This window comes from Suricata suricatta, chromosome 2, assembly GCF_006229205.1.
Source record: "Suricata suricatta isolate VVHF042 chromosome 2, meerkat_22Aug2017_6uvM2_HiC, whole genome shotgun sequence".
Classification (NCBI taxonomy): domain Eukaryota; kingdom Metazoa; phylum Chordata; class Mammalia; order Carnivora; family Herpestidae; genus Suricata; species Suricata suricatta.
This window is the reverse complement of record NC_043701.1, coordinates 102716601-102733409: the sequence shown is the minus strand read 5'-3', so window position 1 is coordinate 102733409 and position 16809 is coordinate 102716601. Positions and strand designations below refer to the sequence as shown.

General features: G+C 54.3%; 1 protein-coding gene across 1 annotated transcript in view; it reads right to left on the bottom strand.

Moving 5' to 3' along the window:
• Nucleotides 1-16809, bottom strand: part of GCK (glucokinase) — a 39829-nt gene that overhangs the window by 8548 nt on the left and 14472 nt on the right. The window lies entirely within an intron of this gene.

Genomic DNA, 16809 nt, shown 5'->3' with positions numbered 1-16809 from the left:
AGTGAGAGCAGCTAGAGAAGAGCAGCTGGCGGTGGGAGCAGCTGGGGGGTGGGAGCAGCTGGGGGGTGAGAGCAGCTGGGGGGGAGTAACGGGGGTGGGAGCAGCTGGGAGGAGTGAGAGTATCTGGGGGGGTAGCCGCTGAGGGGAGTGAGAGCAGCTGGGGGGGTGGGGGTCCCACACGCATGGACTCTCTGGCTCTGGGTCCAAGGAGAATACCAGAGTTCTGAGAGTGGCCCCTCAACACATGTGGCCCAAGGGATGCCGAAGGGTGGGGGGCAAACAGCAGATGGGGCAGCCCCCCTCAGTACCACAGATGCCTGCTGTAGGGAGGAGGAAGGCGCTGCCCAGGACAGTGGGTGGGACAAGGCGGCAGGAGCCTGTCTGGTGCCCGGCCAGTGGGCAGCTGGCATTAGCAGTCGTCCTACCTCTAGGAATCCAGGCCCAGGGACTGGGTAGAGGTGTGTGCCTGGAGGCACAGGTGTAGCACATTAGAGGAAGGCGGCCCCTCTCCAGACCCCAGGGACAGCCCGTGACGGGGCTAAGCTGAGCACAGCTCTCCTGTGCCCTTTCTTGGGGATCTGGTTGAGCGTCAGGCAGGTGGCCCAGTTCTGGCCAAGACAGGAAAAGAGAAGTCTGACTTTAGCAGGACTGTCCCTGGAGGGTCAGTGCCCCTCTATTCTGTGAATGCAGGTTTGTAAGGGTGTGATGAGCAGTGCTCAGCAGCTGTCCTGTAGCAAGGCAGAGGTGAGGCAGAGGGAAGGGCTGCTGGCAGACCACCCAGGGTGGGAAGAGAGTCAGGGTGGGCCGGCCTGAGGGCATCACAATCTTGGTCAGCTCTGCACCCACCCACCTCCAGGCGCTGATGTGGGAGGGAATACTGATCACTGAAAGCCCCAATTAAGCCAGCATTTTCATTCCCTGCAGCCATCCGCATCCCTGATGGACACAGACCCTTCCTTAGGGACCACCTCTCTTATCGAGTCCCTGCACAGGGAAAGTCACAAAGCGATGGGGCTGAGAAAGTCTGTGACGAGACGCAGAACCACACATCAGTGTTTGCCAGCCCATTTGTGGCTCCAGACTGTCTCCACCCAAGGCTGTCCCTGCAGGGCACAGGGCCAGCTGCACTCATTGTTTGGGAAGTGATCCAGGCCAATCTCAGAGGCCTATGGCTGCAATCTTGCCCCACCCCCCTTCTTTTACACCCTTGCAAACGTGAAGTGCCAGCAAGGAGTAGAAGCATTAATGTTCACAGAATTCCACCCACACGCCATGCCTGGAGCTGAGTGCACCACACAAGATGCCTCCCATCCCGTCACAGCACCACAGCATTCCGGTGTCAGTGCCACAGTGTCCCAGAGCGCCAGGAGGAGCCGCCTGCAGCTGCTCATCTTCCAGATGCACAGAGGCTCAAAGAATCTCAAGTGCAGGTGCATACACCTGGCACATTCCTGCCAACGCCCGAGGCCACACATGAGAGGACTGCTCTCTGAGGTCCTTGAGAGGCTGTTGGGCATCTCCCTTGAACAGAATTGTCAGAGGGACCGACCATAAGGCATCGCAGGCTCTTAGAGAAACCGAGGCAGACCCTGCAAAGGTCCAGCCTCAGGCGCTGCTGGGCCACATCCCAGTCCTTTCGCTGTGACAGCCCCACCCCCCACTGCCTGGTATGGCTGGAGCCCAGGTCAGGAGGGGCAGGGGCGTCCAGGCCCACGTGGCTCCCTGCCACTGATGGCGGGTGAAACCCCAGCTCGGCCGGCCAGCTTCTAGGCCAGAAAGACCCTTCTGGGGAACCCCGGAAATCACAGCAAGTCACACATCTGGTCAAAGAGCAACCTGGACTTGCTAACATTTCATTCCACCCAGCAACTTCTGTCCAAGATCCTGCCCGTTCTGCAGCACTCGCAGTGCTGGGCCGGCGGGGACTTCTGAAGACCCCACATCACCTGGGCCTTTCCGTCCCTGCCATCCCTTCCCAGACACCACCACACAGCAGGGAGGGGACACCGCACAGCAGGGAGGGGACAGTGCACAGCAGGGAGGGGACAGCGCACAGCAGGAAGGGGACACCGCACAGCAGGGAGGGGACAGTGCAAGGTAGGGAGGCCCCTTGTCTGAGGGGGAGTGAGCCCAGAGGATGTTTGTTCACTAGAACCTGATTCCATTCTGTAAATAAAATTGCGTCAATGTGGATCTCGTTTGTCCCATACAATATTCTCAAAAACCTAAATTTGCTGCCAATATTTAAATAGAGGCACTTTCACAGGTAAGTCTGCATTTCTGACAGCTTTTCTGTAACAGTAGATCTTGGGGAGGCCACTCTGGGCAGGGTGTGTGGTGTGGGGGAGCCCGTGTCTGGCAGCACAGGGCACACAGGGGGCACTGGGTCACCTGCCCTCTCAGCACACCCTGCCCAAGTGAGGCACTGCAGGGTCCGGCACTGTCCACACTGCAGGACTGTGGGTACCCACTCCCCCTGCCCACCCTGCTGTGTGCATTCCCTGTGCCTGGGGGTACAGGGTGGGGAGGGGTGCTGGGGGGCCTGTGGTGACAGTCCAGTACTCTAGCTGGCCACACGCTGACACTGGCCTCCAGCTGACCTTGGCTCTCATCGTGGGAGATGCAAGCCCCTCAGACGCATCAGTGCCCACAGATGCTGCACCTGTCAGCACGCAACCCTTACAGAGGGTCTCTGACCTGTGCAGCCCCCTTGAGCCTCAAGGCTGAGTGTCTGGGTGACATGGGTGGGGTTCAAGTCATGGGGTGGGAGTCTGCTTCACAGACCTTTAGGAATATCCCCGGGAGGAAGCCCAGTTCTCCCTCATCCTGCAGAATCACTCCAGAACACAGGTACCACAGGTGCCTCCATTCTTACAAATGAGGAAACTTCCCCAGCCCCCGGCCCCAGCCCTGGGCCCACCTCCCCACCCCACTGGGCTGCCTCTTGCCCAATTTCAGGGCCCAGCCCCAGCATTAAAAGTCTCCTATGGGGGTCATGCTGCTGTCAGTCACACTGCCTTAAAGGGCTTGCCTGCGGAGCCTGGGAAATTCACGGTGCTGCCTGAGAAGCTGGGTGAAGCACCTGCCCCTCCAGGCCAGGCCTTGGGAGAACAAAACTCAGAGCCGGTGCCCCTTTCCTCCCACCACAACCACCCACCGCCCGCTTGCCAGGACGTTACAGGACACATCACTGGGGCTCATGTCTGCATCCAAACGCCGAGGGGGTCTCTTGCCTGATTGTGTTCGCCACACTCCAAGTAGGGTTTTGGGCGCCCTGGCCTGGGCTCGGCAGGGAGACAGACTGCCCAGTGCTCTCTGACTTAGGGGGATTCCCAACTGGTTCTGGCCTTCATGGCAGGCCTGGGGCTGCTGCCCTGGGGATCCTTCCCCCCCATGAATCTGTGGGCAACTGGCCCAGGGTCACCCACTGTGTGTATAGCCACCGAGATCCCACAAGCATGGGGGTCAGGCTGCAGCTGGACACATGACGGGGCTTACGCTGCTCTCCAGAACCCACAGGGCCTCCAGGTTTTGCCAGAGACCCGAGTCCCTGGCTCTCAGGGGCCTTCAGCCGTCTCAGCCTGTTGGCACAGGAGCAAGTTCCCTAGAGACCATGGGTGTCAGGACAGGTGGTGACATGCCTCCTTCCAGGGGCCCAGCACCACCCAACGTCTACTCTGCCGACCCACTGCCCTGCGTGCCCTGGAAGAACCACTCCTGCGGCTCTGGGGTGACCCTTACCAGATTCAAGGCTGTGTGGGTTTGGCCCCTCATGGCATCCATTGCCGTCTCTGCAAGGGCCCAAGAGATAGGATTTTGGAGAGGTGGAGATGCTCCTTCCTGTTGAGGGGCAGTGAGGGCTGCAGCCCCAGAGACTGAGGCTCACCTGGGCAGGTGAGGGCCACCTTGCCAGAGAGCTGCCCTCCGCAGGCCGCCCGGGGCTTCTGCACCCACAGCACTCAGCAGGCAGCTGCTAAAATACTCTGCCCACTGTCACAGGGTCAGGCAGGGCAGAGGGCATAGGGGGCCTGCCTGGGGTCAGGGCTGACAACGGGCGCAGGGACAAGGCCATGGGGCAGTGCCCATGCCCTCTGCACAGTGGTGTGGGGATTAGCTGCCCAGAGGTTCTAGGGAGGGGAACAGGACTAGACCATGTGCCCGCCCCCCCAGTCCTTGGATGTGGCAGAGCTGGCGGTCACCAGGCTGCCGGGGCAGGAAAGCGCAGTGAAGAGCCCCACACATGGAGGGGCTGCAAAGGGCCTGGCCCACATAGGCCAGAGTGGGCCTGGGCATCCCTGGGGAATTCTACATGAGGAGGGGTCTACCTTGATTTTCCTACTCTCTGGGGGCAGTGCTATGCTCAGGGAGAGAGGAGGGACCAGACCCAGGTCTGGCCAGGGCCACCCCAGGCAGACCCCTGGAGCAGGACTTCCCTTCCCTCCTGGGGGGCGTGGGCGTGTCCCTTTGGCCATTCAGGCCGCAGGATTGGTCCGTGGTTGCCTGCAAGACCTTATTCCGGCCAATGAGAGCCGAACCCAGGGGCGGAATGGGAGACGAAGTGGGGGGAGGGGGGAGTTGTGGGGGAGGGGAAGGGAGAGGGAGTAGCGGGGTCCATCTGTTGATCGTGTGGAGGGCCTGCGGCTTCCCCCCACCCCCACTCCCGCGTTGGCTGCCCCCAGCCCAGGGCCATTCCCCCAGGTGATAAATGCTTGTTTTCTTCCAGGCCTGTAGACTATAAACTGCCTCCAAACTGTCAAAACTTCCCTCCAAAGGTCATCATTCTTGGGTTTGGGGCCGGTGAGGTCCAGGCCAGAACTCGCTCGGACTCGGGATGCTGGATGTTATGCAGCATTCCCCCCACCCCCTAGAGTGAACTTGTCATGCCTGGGACACGCCGGCACCTGTCAGGCCCTGCTAAAATTAGCATGGGCTAGTGAGTGATTAGGGTAGGGATGGTGGGCGGACAGAATGCCAGGCTCTCTCGCCAATGGCCAGTGCGGTCACCCGGAAGAAAACCTTGACAAGATCGATCTCTTTCCTAAAATAGATGGAAAGCGCCTTCACTAGACTCACTTATGACAGGTCTGTGACCCACCAGCCACTGGCTCTGAGCCACTGTTTTTTTCTGTGTGTGGGAGGCAGTGGCCTCATTCCGGAATTGGACTTCTGGACCAGCAGACCTTCCCCTGGTGCCTGGGAGGAGGCTCAGAGTCCTCTGGCGGGAGTGGACAAGGCCCCCCACCTTTCTGGTCCATTGGACTTGCACTCCCCTCTCTAGCTTGCCCTTTGACCAGCAAGCATCATTCCCCAGAGCCCTTTTCTGGGGCCACTTCCTTGCATTCTGAGACTTTAGTGTGGCAGGAATGGGGTCCCAACCTCCCCACACTAGGCTGTACTGTGGGGCCAGACTCCTAGCCCTCCTGTGCGGAACCACTTTCCCGGTGGGGGGGTGACCACAAGCGGCTCAGCACTGGCTCCAGGTGAGGTCTGACCTGTCCAGAGAAGAAGGTTCTGGAAAGGCTGGACCTCAGAGACAACGGCTTATAAGGGACATACTTAGAGCTCCCATACTTTGGTATCTCAAAGGTGGTCCCAACCAGGATGGAAAAACATAGTTTCTGCTTAAGGGTTCTTACAAACAAGAGCACAGGGCTGCCTGACAGTGGGCTTGGGTGTTTCATTAGAAGGTGGGCTTCCCCCTTAATGGGGAGCGAGAGCAGGACTTGTGAGAGAGCTGTTCTCAGCCCTTGGTTGCTCAGGAAGCTGGGGCAACACCATGATTTCATTTTCTTCTTAATTTATCTCTAGGAAACAATCTGACAAGCTCAGTGATGGAGATCCTAGAATTGAAAGTGGCACGTAACCCACACATCCAAGTACAGGGAATTAGTTCAATAAGATGTGCTACATTCATGAGTCACCGACGACGATAAGACTGATCTGCCTCTGTTGGCGTGGAAGGATGTCCACGACGCGCTCTCTAAAGAGAATGTGCGGGCTGGTCCCCACCGATGCTGAGTAGGCCTAGCCTGTGTCACCATTAGGATGCCGCAGAAATGACTGTGTGACTTTTGAGGCGAGGCTGTCAGAGACCTGGTGGCGTCCGCCTCTCTCTCTCCCTTGGATTCTTCACTCTGAGGGAAGCCAGTGCCAGGCTGTGAGGACAGGCAGGTCCTGTGGGGAGTCTGCTGAGAAGAACTGAGACCCAGGTTCACAGTTAAATTGTTCAACTTGGCAGACTGCGTATTCCAGTGGGATTGAAAATGGGGCCAGAGCACCCAGCGTGCCAGCACCTCCACTGCCAGCCTGCATGCCCTCAGCACAAGGGGAACCTGTGCGGGCACTCTCTGCACTGATGCAACGGGGCCTGGAGGTCAGCACGGTGTTGCAAATGTTTGCTTACTGCAGGGTAGACTGGTGGTGCCCTTCTCTAAGGGCCGGCCAGGGCCCAGGTCGGGGTGGGGGGTGGCGGGGTGGGAGGAGGATGTCAGGCACAGAGGCAAGGTGGAGCTGAGCTTAGAAACGGCAGAACATTAGGGGTCGTGATACTGAGCCCTGGAGGCCTCCACATGCTGCCAGCTGTGCCACATGCCTTATGTGGACTGCAACTGACCTGTGAGCTCAGGCCTGGCATTTTTTACGTGGAGAAACCGAGGCCCATGGGAGCTAAGAGACTTGAAAAATCCCACAGCTGTATGTGATGCCGCCTGGGCCCGTCCCCAGGGCAGTCTGACTCCAGGTGGGCCAGTCTTCCTGAGCAGATGGGAGGCCCCTCAAGGCCAAGCACACAGCAGGGGTCAAGAAATAGCCTCTGGAGCTGTTTCCATGCTGGGAATGTTCAGAGCCCTCACATTCAGCTGGTGGGGTGGGGCCGCACAGACACAGGGGTCTGCATTGCCCAGTGCTGCTCTCTGACAGCAGGTGGGGCTGGAGGCCTAGGGCCACCGTCAGGGCTGAAGCGTGGGCAGAAAGGGGCAGAGTAAGAGTGAGGGAGAGGGAGGGCCCTGCTCATTGGCTGGGGAGGGGGAGGCAGAGTGGGCGAGTCATCCAGGACGCCCTGTCAGGGAAGCAGGGTAATGCCAGAGTAGAACGGGACTGGGGACTGCAAGGTCCCCAGCCTGGAGACTGACTGCCATTCACTGCCTGTAGGACTTGGACAAGTCACTTAATTTTCTGAGCTTCAGTAAACACAGTAAAGTGGAGATAACAATTTCCTCCCCTCACAGGGCTGTGGAGAGGACAGGACAGTGTAGATAAGATTCTTGGCAATCCACGCCATTGGATAACTTGTAGCTATTTTTGCTACCGGAGGATGCCTTAGCCCCCCAGGCCATGTGATACACTATGTCTATCCATGTCTATAGTCTATCTCCAGTCCCTGTGCCTGCTGATTATTCTGTAGCATTCTAAGGAGATGGGCAGGGGACACAGTCTTTTTGATGCCAGCCTACCCCTAAATCAAGGAGGCTTATTGTCTGAAAAGAGGATGATTGGAGGACACCACAGATGATAGTGGAGTAGGATGAATAATGGTGGAGAGAGAGAGAGAGAGAGAGAAGAACCATTGGCTCAGTTGTGATCATGTGACAGTTGGTGTCACGTACAACTCGTATGGCAACACATGGCTCGTTTACCAAACCTCAATTGTTAGAAATGTGTGCTCGTCCTGCGGAATACTCGCAGTTACTCGCAACCCAAGGTTTTACTGTGTTTTGGAACTGGGGAGCCTGATCAGACAGTTGCAGCAACCAGGGGAGTGCTAGAGAAAGGGAAGGATGCTGAGGGCTTGTGAGTGAGCAGCGTGCACAGACCAACTGCCACCCCTGATCCCTGTCACAGGCCTGGGGACAGCGCCCTCGCCCCGAGAGCAGCTGGCCCAAGTGAAGCTGTATGTGCACTTTGCCTGCTCTGGGCTTCCTGAGGCTCATTGAACACCTTTTCTGTGTTTCAGCTCCAGCCCCAACAGCTGCCCTGGTTGCATGTAGCAGAGGGTTTAAAGAAGTACAGGCGCCAGGTCAGTGTCTCTGTTTCTGTTTCTGTTTTTTTTTTTGTTTGTTTGTTTTGTTTTTGTTTTTGTGTGTGTGTGTTTTATTTGTCTGTTTGTTTTAAATCCAGATATTTAAGGAATGCTTGTCAGGTCAGGTTTCTCTGATGCAGAAGCACCAGAACAGAAAATTCCCCAGTGACCACATACAAATACAGACTTTGGAAAACATTAAAAAAAAAAATACAGACTTTGCAGAAAATAGTTTGGAAAAGTCACTATACAAATGGACAACTACAGTCAACAATAAGTAAGCAAACTGATCCTTATGGAGGAGAATCTAGTGTCCAGAGCTGCCACGTTGTACTACTCAAAATGCCCAGCTCTCAGGGCACCTGGGGCTCAGTCGGTTAACTGACAACTTCAGCTCAGGTTGTAATCTCGTGGTTCATGAGTTCGAACCCCGTGTTGGGCTCTGTGCTGACAGCTCAGAACCTGGAGCCTGCTTCAGAATCTGGGTCTCCCTCTGTCTCTGCCTCTCCCTGGTTTGTGCTCTGTCTCTCTCTCTCAAAAATAAATAAACATTAAAAAAAATTTTAATGCCAAGTTCTCAACAAGAACAACAAATTACAAAGAATACAAAGAAACAGGAAAATATGGTGCAGTCACAGGAGAAAAAGAATTTAATAGACATTATCCCTGAGGAAACATTGAAACTACTAGTCAAAGACATTAAATTAAACACATTCAATGAGCTAAAGGAAATCACAGATAAAAAACTAACAGGAATTAGGAAAATGATGTATGAACAGACAGAGAATGACAATTAAAAAGTAGAAGTTATATAAAGGAACCATACAGAAATTCTGGAGCTGAAAATTACAATAGTTGATATGAAAAAAATAAAATGGTAGAGGAACTCAACAGCAGATTTGAGCAGGCAGGAGAAAGAGCCAGTGACCCCGAAGGTAGGGCAGAGCCTATCACGTGTTCTCAACATAAAGGAAAGAGAATGGCAGAAAATGAACAGAACCCTAGGAAACTTCAGGGCACCGTGGAGCACATCAGCATGCGTATTGTGGGAGTCCCAGAGTGCCAGAAAGGGGCAGGAAAAGTATTTGGAAAAAACATAGGGAAAAAACTCCCCAAACATGACAAAATAGATGAATATACACATTCAAGAAACTCAAACTATAAAATTCTTGGAGGAAAACATACATGCAAATTCATGACTCTATGTTTGGCAATTATTTTTCTTAAATATGACACCAAAAATAGGTAAATTTGACTTCATCAGAGTTAAACCGTTGTACGGGAAAGCCCACTGTTAGGACAGTGCACGACACCCACAGGATGGGAGAGAACACGTGCAAATCCTCTGTCTGAGAAGAGAAGGGTCTGACATGCAGGGTTCAATACAAAGAACTCTCACAACTCTGCGACAAAGAGACAAACAACCCAATCTAAAAATGGGCAAAGGGTGTGAACAGACATGAGAAAATGCTCGACATCACAGCCATTTAGGAAATGCAGACCTAACCACAGCAAGATACCACTTCAAGCCTTCGAGGGCGGCTAGATTAAAGTACAAAAGTATCTGTTGGGTGTTGGTGGGGTTGTGGGGAAAGTGAGACCACGCACACTGCTGGCGGGCCTGTGAACTGGTGCAGCCACTGTGGAAAACACCAGGCCCCCCAGTGATCGCCGTCCTGGGTACATTCCCTGACGCCAGGTCCCCCAGCCATCGCCGTCCTGGGTATGCTCCCCACAGAACCCAAACCAGGGACCCAGACGCCCGCGTGCCAGTACCCATCATCGTGCTATTACAACAGAGCAAACGGAACGCAGCAGCACACACACCGTTCAATCATGAGACACGATCAATCCTGACACACGCACTGAATTGTAATTAACGCCACAGAGTTATACACGTAAAAAGTGGTAAAAGTGGTGAATTTTATATTTTACCATGATAAAAAAAGAGAGAATGGGGGACACCTGGCTGGCTTAGTCCGTAGAGCATGTGACTCTTGATCTCGGGGGTGTGAGTTCAAGCCCCACGTTGGATGTGGAGCCCACTTAAAAAGAGAGAGAGACTGACTACCACACTGATTATTTTACAGTAAGAGCACGTCTCTTCCTCCCCTCCCCAGATGGGGGCAGCACTCCAGCACGCCTGTGCACTCACTCCGTGGGCGCCCTGCATGGGGGCATGAACAGGGTGGGGAAGCCAGTGCCTGCTGGACCCCCGGACTGGAGGTAAGCCCGACGGGTGTTTTGAGAGGGCCCCTTTAGTTGTCTGTTAACAAAGGGCCCTGGCCCTGTGGTGAAGACTCATTTGATGGTAAGACCCTGTCACGGTGACCTATTGTTCTAGATGCCACTGAGCCACCAGGGGGAGGGTTAGGGTTAGGGTTAGGGATTGAGGCTGGGGTCAGGGAAGAAGGAAGAAAGTAGATGTGAAAACCGTGTCTGGGGAAAGCCCTGGTAACTGTTACTGCCTGTGAGCGCCTAGGTGATAGTCTCCCAGTATTTGAGGGACTGTATTGTGAACCAGGGAGTGTGGCCTGAAAATGCCTTTGCGGTCTCAAGCCACAGACTAACCCGCGGGCCCCCAGACTTTGTCAGAAGGGAGTAGCCTGTGAAGGGGTTTTACCTTTGTGGAGGATGGGGGCCACCGAAAGATCTCCTCAAGGTGGGGGCCTGGCCCCCCAAGCCTTCCACATGGGGACAGCCAGAGTCCCGTGGAGACACGTGTCCCCATAGTCAAGTCTCGGTTCTCCATCCTTCCCTCTCCGAGGGGGGATGTTTGCTGAGGATACCCGCCCGCACTCCTGTCACCCCCAAGTGGGGAAGGACAGACGCATCTGTGGCACGCAGACTGCGGGCTCACACTCAATGGTATGTGCACCGAGTGGAGCTGCCTGCACCGGCCCCTGCCACAGGGGCCACGTGGATTTGGGGTCATTGCCTCTAAGGGGGATGAGTGTGCATTCCATGTGTAAGAAGGCACACTTGGACACGTGGTGGCCGGGTGAAGAGACCGTGGCAGAGACTGCCAGGTGTTGGCCAGAAAGCACTGTGGTCACAGCACCAGGCGTGTAGCTGGCCATGTTCTATATTCTCAGCCTCCTTCGCGGTGACTTGTATCTGTGAAATTTGACCAGAAATGGTGCATACCATTTCCAGGACCAGGCTTTTGAGAAGAGAGTGGCCCTTCCAGTGTCCTTCTAACCTTTCCATGGGCTACATGGGCAGGAGGACTTGGACGAGGAACTAGCAGTTGGCTAACACCTGCACCTGGCTATTATGGGAACAAGAAATACACGTCCATGGAGTAGACACATTTCCTGTTTTGGTGAATTGGCTACAGCAATTAAGCATGCACTAATTAATACCCAGAATGATAGCATGAGTGAACAAAAACAGAGGTTGGAAAGGGCCTTGGATTGCTTGTGTAGCTGACGTTACTGAGTACCTCATTTGTGCTCGGTCTGAGGTTACGGAAGTGACTCATGTTCAGTTCTGTAGAAGCGAACAATCTGGCAGAAGAAAGAAGCAAATAATCAGCTCAAGCTGACGCTGGCCGAGCGTGGCGTCTTTCAGGGGCGTGGAGGGGACTGACAGGGTTCTGGACGGGACCTCTCAAGGCTCCTTCCCACAGCCCTTGTGCGTGGGTGAAAAGTGGCAGGTAGAGAGTGACATTCCCTGCACAGGGGCCAGCAGGCAATTCCCAAAGCATTTGGAGAAACAGACTCACAGTGGCTTGAACTTAATACACACCCAGCAAGTGGGGCTGTTGTAAACGGCATTTGGGCTGAACAGAAAGTTTGAGTTTGGCTACTAACCCTTCATAAATGAATAACCATGAGCGCGCTGAACACAAAACATATGGGTAATAGCCAAAGCAGTGTTTGAAGGGACATTTAATACCCTTACGGAAGTCAGTGAGCTAAGCGTGCTTCTCAGGATGCTAAAAACCTTAACATGCAGAAAACAAAGCAAGCCTAAAGAAAATTAGAAATAAAAATTTAATAATGGTAAAAGCAGAAATGAATGATACAGGAAACACACAAACAAAACCAATAGTAAAGTCAATTGGCAAACCCCAAACCCAGTTCTGGGAAAAGCACAATAAAACAGCAAAGTGTTGGTCATCTGATCAAGGATAACAGAAAGGCACCAACAAGCAACTTTAGAGATGAGAAAGGGAGCTTGAAACGCTTTTGTTATATATAAGGGCTCCTTCTGGGGCACCTGGGGGGCTTGGTGGGCTGAGCGTCTGGCCCTTAAACTGGGCTCAAGTCATGATCTCACACTTTGTGGAATGGAGCCCTGAGTCAGCACAGGACTCTCTCTCTCTCTCTCTCTTCCCCTCCCTCACTTGTGCTCTCTAAAAAAAAAAAAAAAAAGACATGCTTCAAAAAATTTTTTAATCTAGAGAAAAGAGATGACTTTTAAAATAAGATGAATTAGCAGAACTGACTCAGAAAGACATAGAAAAACCAAGCAGATGGATTAGAGAAGAAGAAACCTTAACACACGTCAGACCCTTCCCCTAGCAGGGGTCCAGGCTCAGATAGTTTTTAGAAACTAGGGATACAGATGTGTCCAATGCAAGGTCTGGCCCATGATGAATCTTTTATTTATTTTTACTTTTCTTACATTTTTTAATGTTTATTTATTTTTGAGACAGAGAGACAGAGCATGAGTGGGGGAGGGGCAGAGAGAGGGGGACACAGAATCCGAAGCAGGCTCCAGGCTCTGAGCTGTCAGCACAGAGCCTGACCCTGGGCTCGAATCCGAAGATGGCGAGCTCATGACCTGAGCTGAAGTCGGACCGTCACCGACTGAATCCCCAGGTGCCCCCCGTGACGAGTCTTGCTTGTCTATCGGAAAGACAGGTAGACAAAACTCGCCAGCAGGGATTGTGTGTGAGGGAGCCAGCGCTGGGACACAGCAGAGTGCTCACTGGTGTGATGGGAGGCAAAGAGGTTACGAGACAGAGCCTGGGAGGGACAGGGCTTGGGGAGTCGTCACTGTGGTCATAACCATGCAGGCACGGTCACAGACCTCGGGGCTCAGAGAGGTCAGCTGCTCCTCCCACAGCCTGCAGACAAGAGGTTCTGTCACCACAGCCTCTCCTACTGGCACGCCGTCTGGCTCTGGAGGAGCTGTGGAGGGCCGGGCCAGCTGGGGCACTCACCTGGGCACGCCAACATGACTGAGGGGCTCTTGCCAGGGTGTAGGCAGTGGGAGCAGAGGGCTGTGAACCCAGTTTGTAAAAACATGCTTCCAGATTCCTAGTAGGACTCTACTAGAGTTACTCTGACCTCTGGCAAAGCCACGTTCAACACTTTGTATCCACAATATATAAAGAACTCTGGCAACTCAGTAAGAAGACAACAACCCAATTTTTAAGACCTCACCAAAGCATACCCAATAAGCATATGAAAATATGTATGTCAGTCCATGAAATGCAAATTCAAACGACAATGGCATGTCCACACATACCCCCCTGTATGTAGCAATGGGAACCTCAGATGTCGCTGGTGGACCTGTCTGCTCACTGTTACACATGTCTTTTGCAAGGTGTCCAGAGATATCCAGAGAGAGGCCTCAGGGGAAGACACAAGGGCAGAAGTCCCTTCCTTCTGGCTTTTGGAGCATCACTGGGTGTGTTGGGACAGTGGTGCCGTGGCGTGTAGCCATGTGGGTGAGGCCAAGAAAATCACAGAGCTGACCCAGAGCCTGGCGTCTGGCTGGCATTGTCCTGGGCTGGGAACCACATGCTCTGGACCGTTTATTATGTGAGATTCTGAACTGCAGATAAGCTCAGTGTTGGCTGGGTATTTGGTGTGCCCTAACGGACCCTCAGGGTCTACATCGGCACCTAATAAGTCATTCCCAGCCACACGTGGGAAGCAAAGTATGGGGCACAAACCCGTAGTTCCTTTCAATCTGGCGGGCTCAAGAAAGCCCAGGGAGGCAGGAGCTGGGCTGGACTCCCTTCCAGGCTATGGCTCTCCAGGAAAACTGACCTGAGTAGAAGGTGAGCAGAATGGCCTTCCTGGGACCTGATCCTCTGACCCGCCTAGGCCACATCTGAGAGGCCGTGGTTGTGGCCAGGGCTCCCCCCACACTGCCCCCCTCACTCTGGCCCTGCCAGCTGAAGACGCGGTGGGGTGTGCTGTGTCTGGAAGGGTCAAGGGAAACGCTGTCGTGGCCCCTCTGACTGGCTCCGGGGGTGACCGTTCCACTGGCCAAACCCGGGCAGATCCTGTCCCCCATACCAGTGTCCTAGTTACAGTGGTTGAACTGCACGCGTGACCCATGCAGCCGCCTTGGAAACATGTTGGGGAACTGACTCACAACACCAGGAGGCTACACCACTTGTTTTAAGTGGGAAAAACTCCATCTAAATCTCCAATGTCACTAAACTCTCTCTGGAGAGCCATCCTTCTAGGATTTCTGCACGGGAGCGCCCATGTGAGCCACCAAGTACCTACTTACTTAACCCACAGCACTCACTAGTGGAGTTGTGTGGAACACGCCAGTCCTTCCTGTCCAGTCCCACACGGTGTGGGGCCTGCGAGGTCCCCATCCACCTGTGAAGCCACCCACCTGGAAATGCCTGTGACACTGCACACGCCTAGGGCCGGCAGGGACAACGCAGTGTGCCATGCGATATTGGGGACATTTATTAACATTTTGTTTGTAGTTTATCTGAAATACAAATTTAACTGGGCGTTCTGAACTTTTGTTTGCTAAGTCTGGCGGCCCTCTCTGCACGTGGGACCCTGGCCAGTGGCCGACTGCTACAGGGTACAGCATCTGTCCCTCCAGAGGGATAATGGGGGAGCTCAGAACACTGTTTGTGCTCCAGAGCTCCTAGCAGGATCAGATGAATCTGATCCTGGTCTTACCCTCTGAGCGTGCTCTCAGAAGCCTTATCAAAGGCTCCTTGGGGCCTGAAACACTCGGTCCTGGATGGTCCCAGAGGTGGGTGCGTTCTGGAGATGGGGGATGGGCGCGCTTCACCACAGCGAGGACGACGAGGATGGGCACCAGCACCTGCTGGCCTGCAAGTCAGCTGTCACCCTCTCCTGCTGCCCAAAGGGAGCCACCACCCATGTGGTCTGGGACCAAGGCTCTGGGGAAGGGGTTAGTGCACCTGAGTGGCCACTGGGAGGCGGTGTGATCACCAAACAGAGGAAGCGGTAGGCTGCAGGCTCTGGACTCTGGATTTAAAGCAAAGTGTCTGAGGAAGAGAGAGGGTTGCCCAGCCAAAGTATGATGGAGCTGGAGAGCAGGTGCGGGATGCATGGGAGGGCCTGGAGAAGAGGAGGTGGGGTGCCGCGGGGTGCCTCGGTGTGCTGGCAGGTGGCAGCACTTTCTGATTCGCATGTGCTGATGCTCCTTTCACGGCCCATCTTATGCATCTCAACGTGGCATCCCCCGAGCAAGGAGCCGGGGAGAAGCACGCATGACTGGTTTTCTTGGCGTGTGGGTAGATGTGTGTGAGGATTGCCAGGAACCCTCTGGGCTGACAGAACAGCTTTGTCATAGGAAGGAGGCTCTCTCACGTGAAAGAAGTCTTAAAGTGAAAGGCGAGCGCTCATCGGAAACTACCTCGCCTCCTGGCCACATGTGTCAGCATGGCCCGCTTGAGGAGGTGGTGGACCCGCTAAGGAGAGGAGGGGAAGGAAATACGCCCAAGAAGCCGTGAGCCCCACGGACACTGGCACGTGCGGGGTCCAGGGAGGCACGATGCACAGGAAGAGAGAGACTGTGCCGTCTTGGGGTGTTGTCGGCGGTGCAGGACTTAGCGCCCTGGCAAAGGTCCGGAGACACAGTTCAGTGCATTGCCGGGATGGCTCTTGGAAGTTTGAGAAAAGCGATGCTCACTTTAAGTGCTTGGATTTATATTGCAGTCTGTGGAGGAAGTGTTCAGAAGAAGGGAAATGGATACATCACCGCTGTTCTGCTCCATGAGATTGAAAACCAGCCAATGCTGTCAGGGACGTACTGGTGCAGAGACGCAGCCTAGAGGCTTGGTGGGAGCTGTCCTCTTTAGATCGGGGCTAAACTGGTGGGCCAGTGGCCGTGGGTGGGACAGGTCCCTTAATGGCAGAGACTAGACATGACATGCACATACTCACAGTGCTGGGGGACAGAGTTGCACTGACTGCCAGAGGGCTTAGCCTGCAGGGCCTCTTAGGAGAAGGGCCAAGAAAGGGTGAGCAGAAGGCTGAGGTTGGCCACACAGTGGGGAGTCCCAACAGAAAGGCCCAGCTTCCAAACCTGGGTAAGTGAGTTCTCGGGTCCAGAACTCGCTGACTGACAGAGACTCCGAGTGCCCACGAGGAAGGAGCCTGTGACTCCACAGCAAGTGCATGTAATTGGGACACGTGGCTATTTACAAGCCTGTGTCAGGGATGCTGCGGGTCCGGTTCCAGACTGCTGCAATAAAGTGAGCCACATGAGTGTTTTGGTTTCCTACTGTGCATGAAAGTCATATTGAAAATCTACTGTGGTCTATTCCATGCACACTAGCATTACACCTTACAAACAGTTCACACTTTAATTTAAAAACACTTTATTGGTAAAATGTGCTAACCATTCTCTGAGCTTTCAGTGAGTCATCATTGTTTTGCTGGCAGGGGGGTCTGCCCGATGGCGGCGGCTGCTCACTGATCGGGGTGGTGGCGGCTGAAGGCCGGTGGCTGCGGCCACCGCTTAGAATAAGATGACAGAGAAGCTGGCTGCATCGATGGACTCTTCCTTTCAGGAAAGTTTTGTCTTCGGCGCACGGTGCTGTGGAA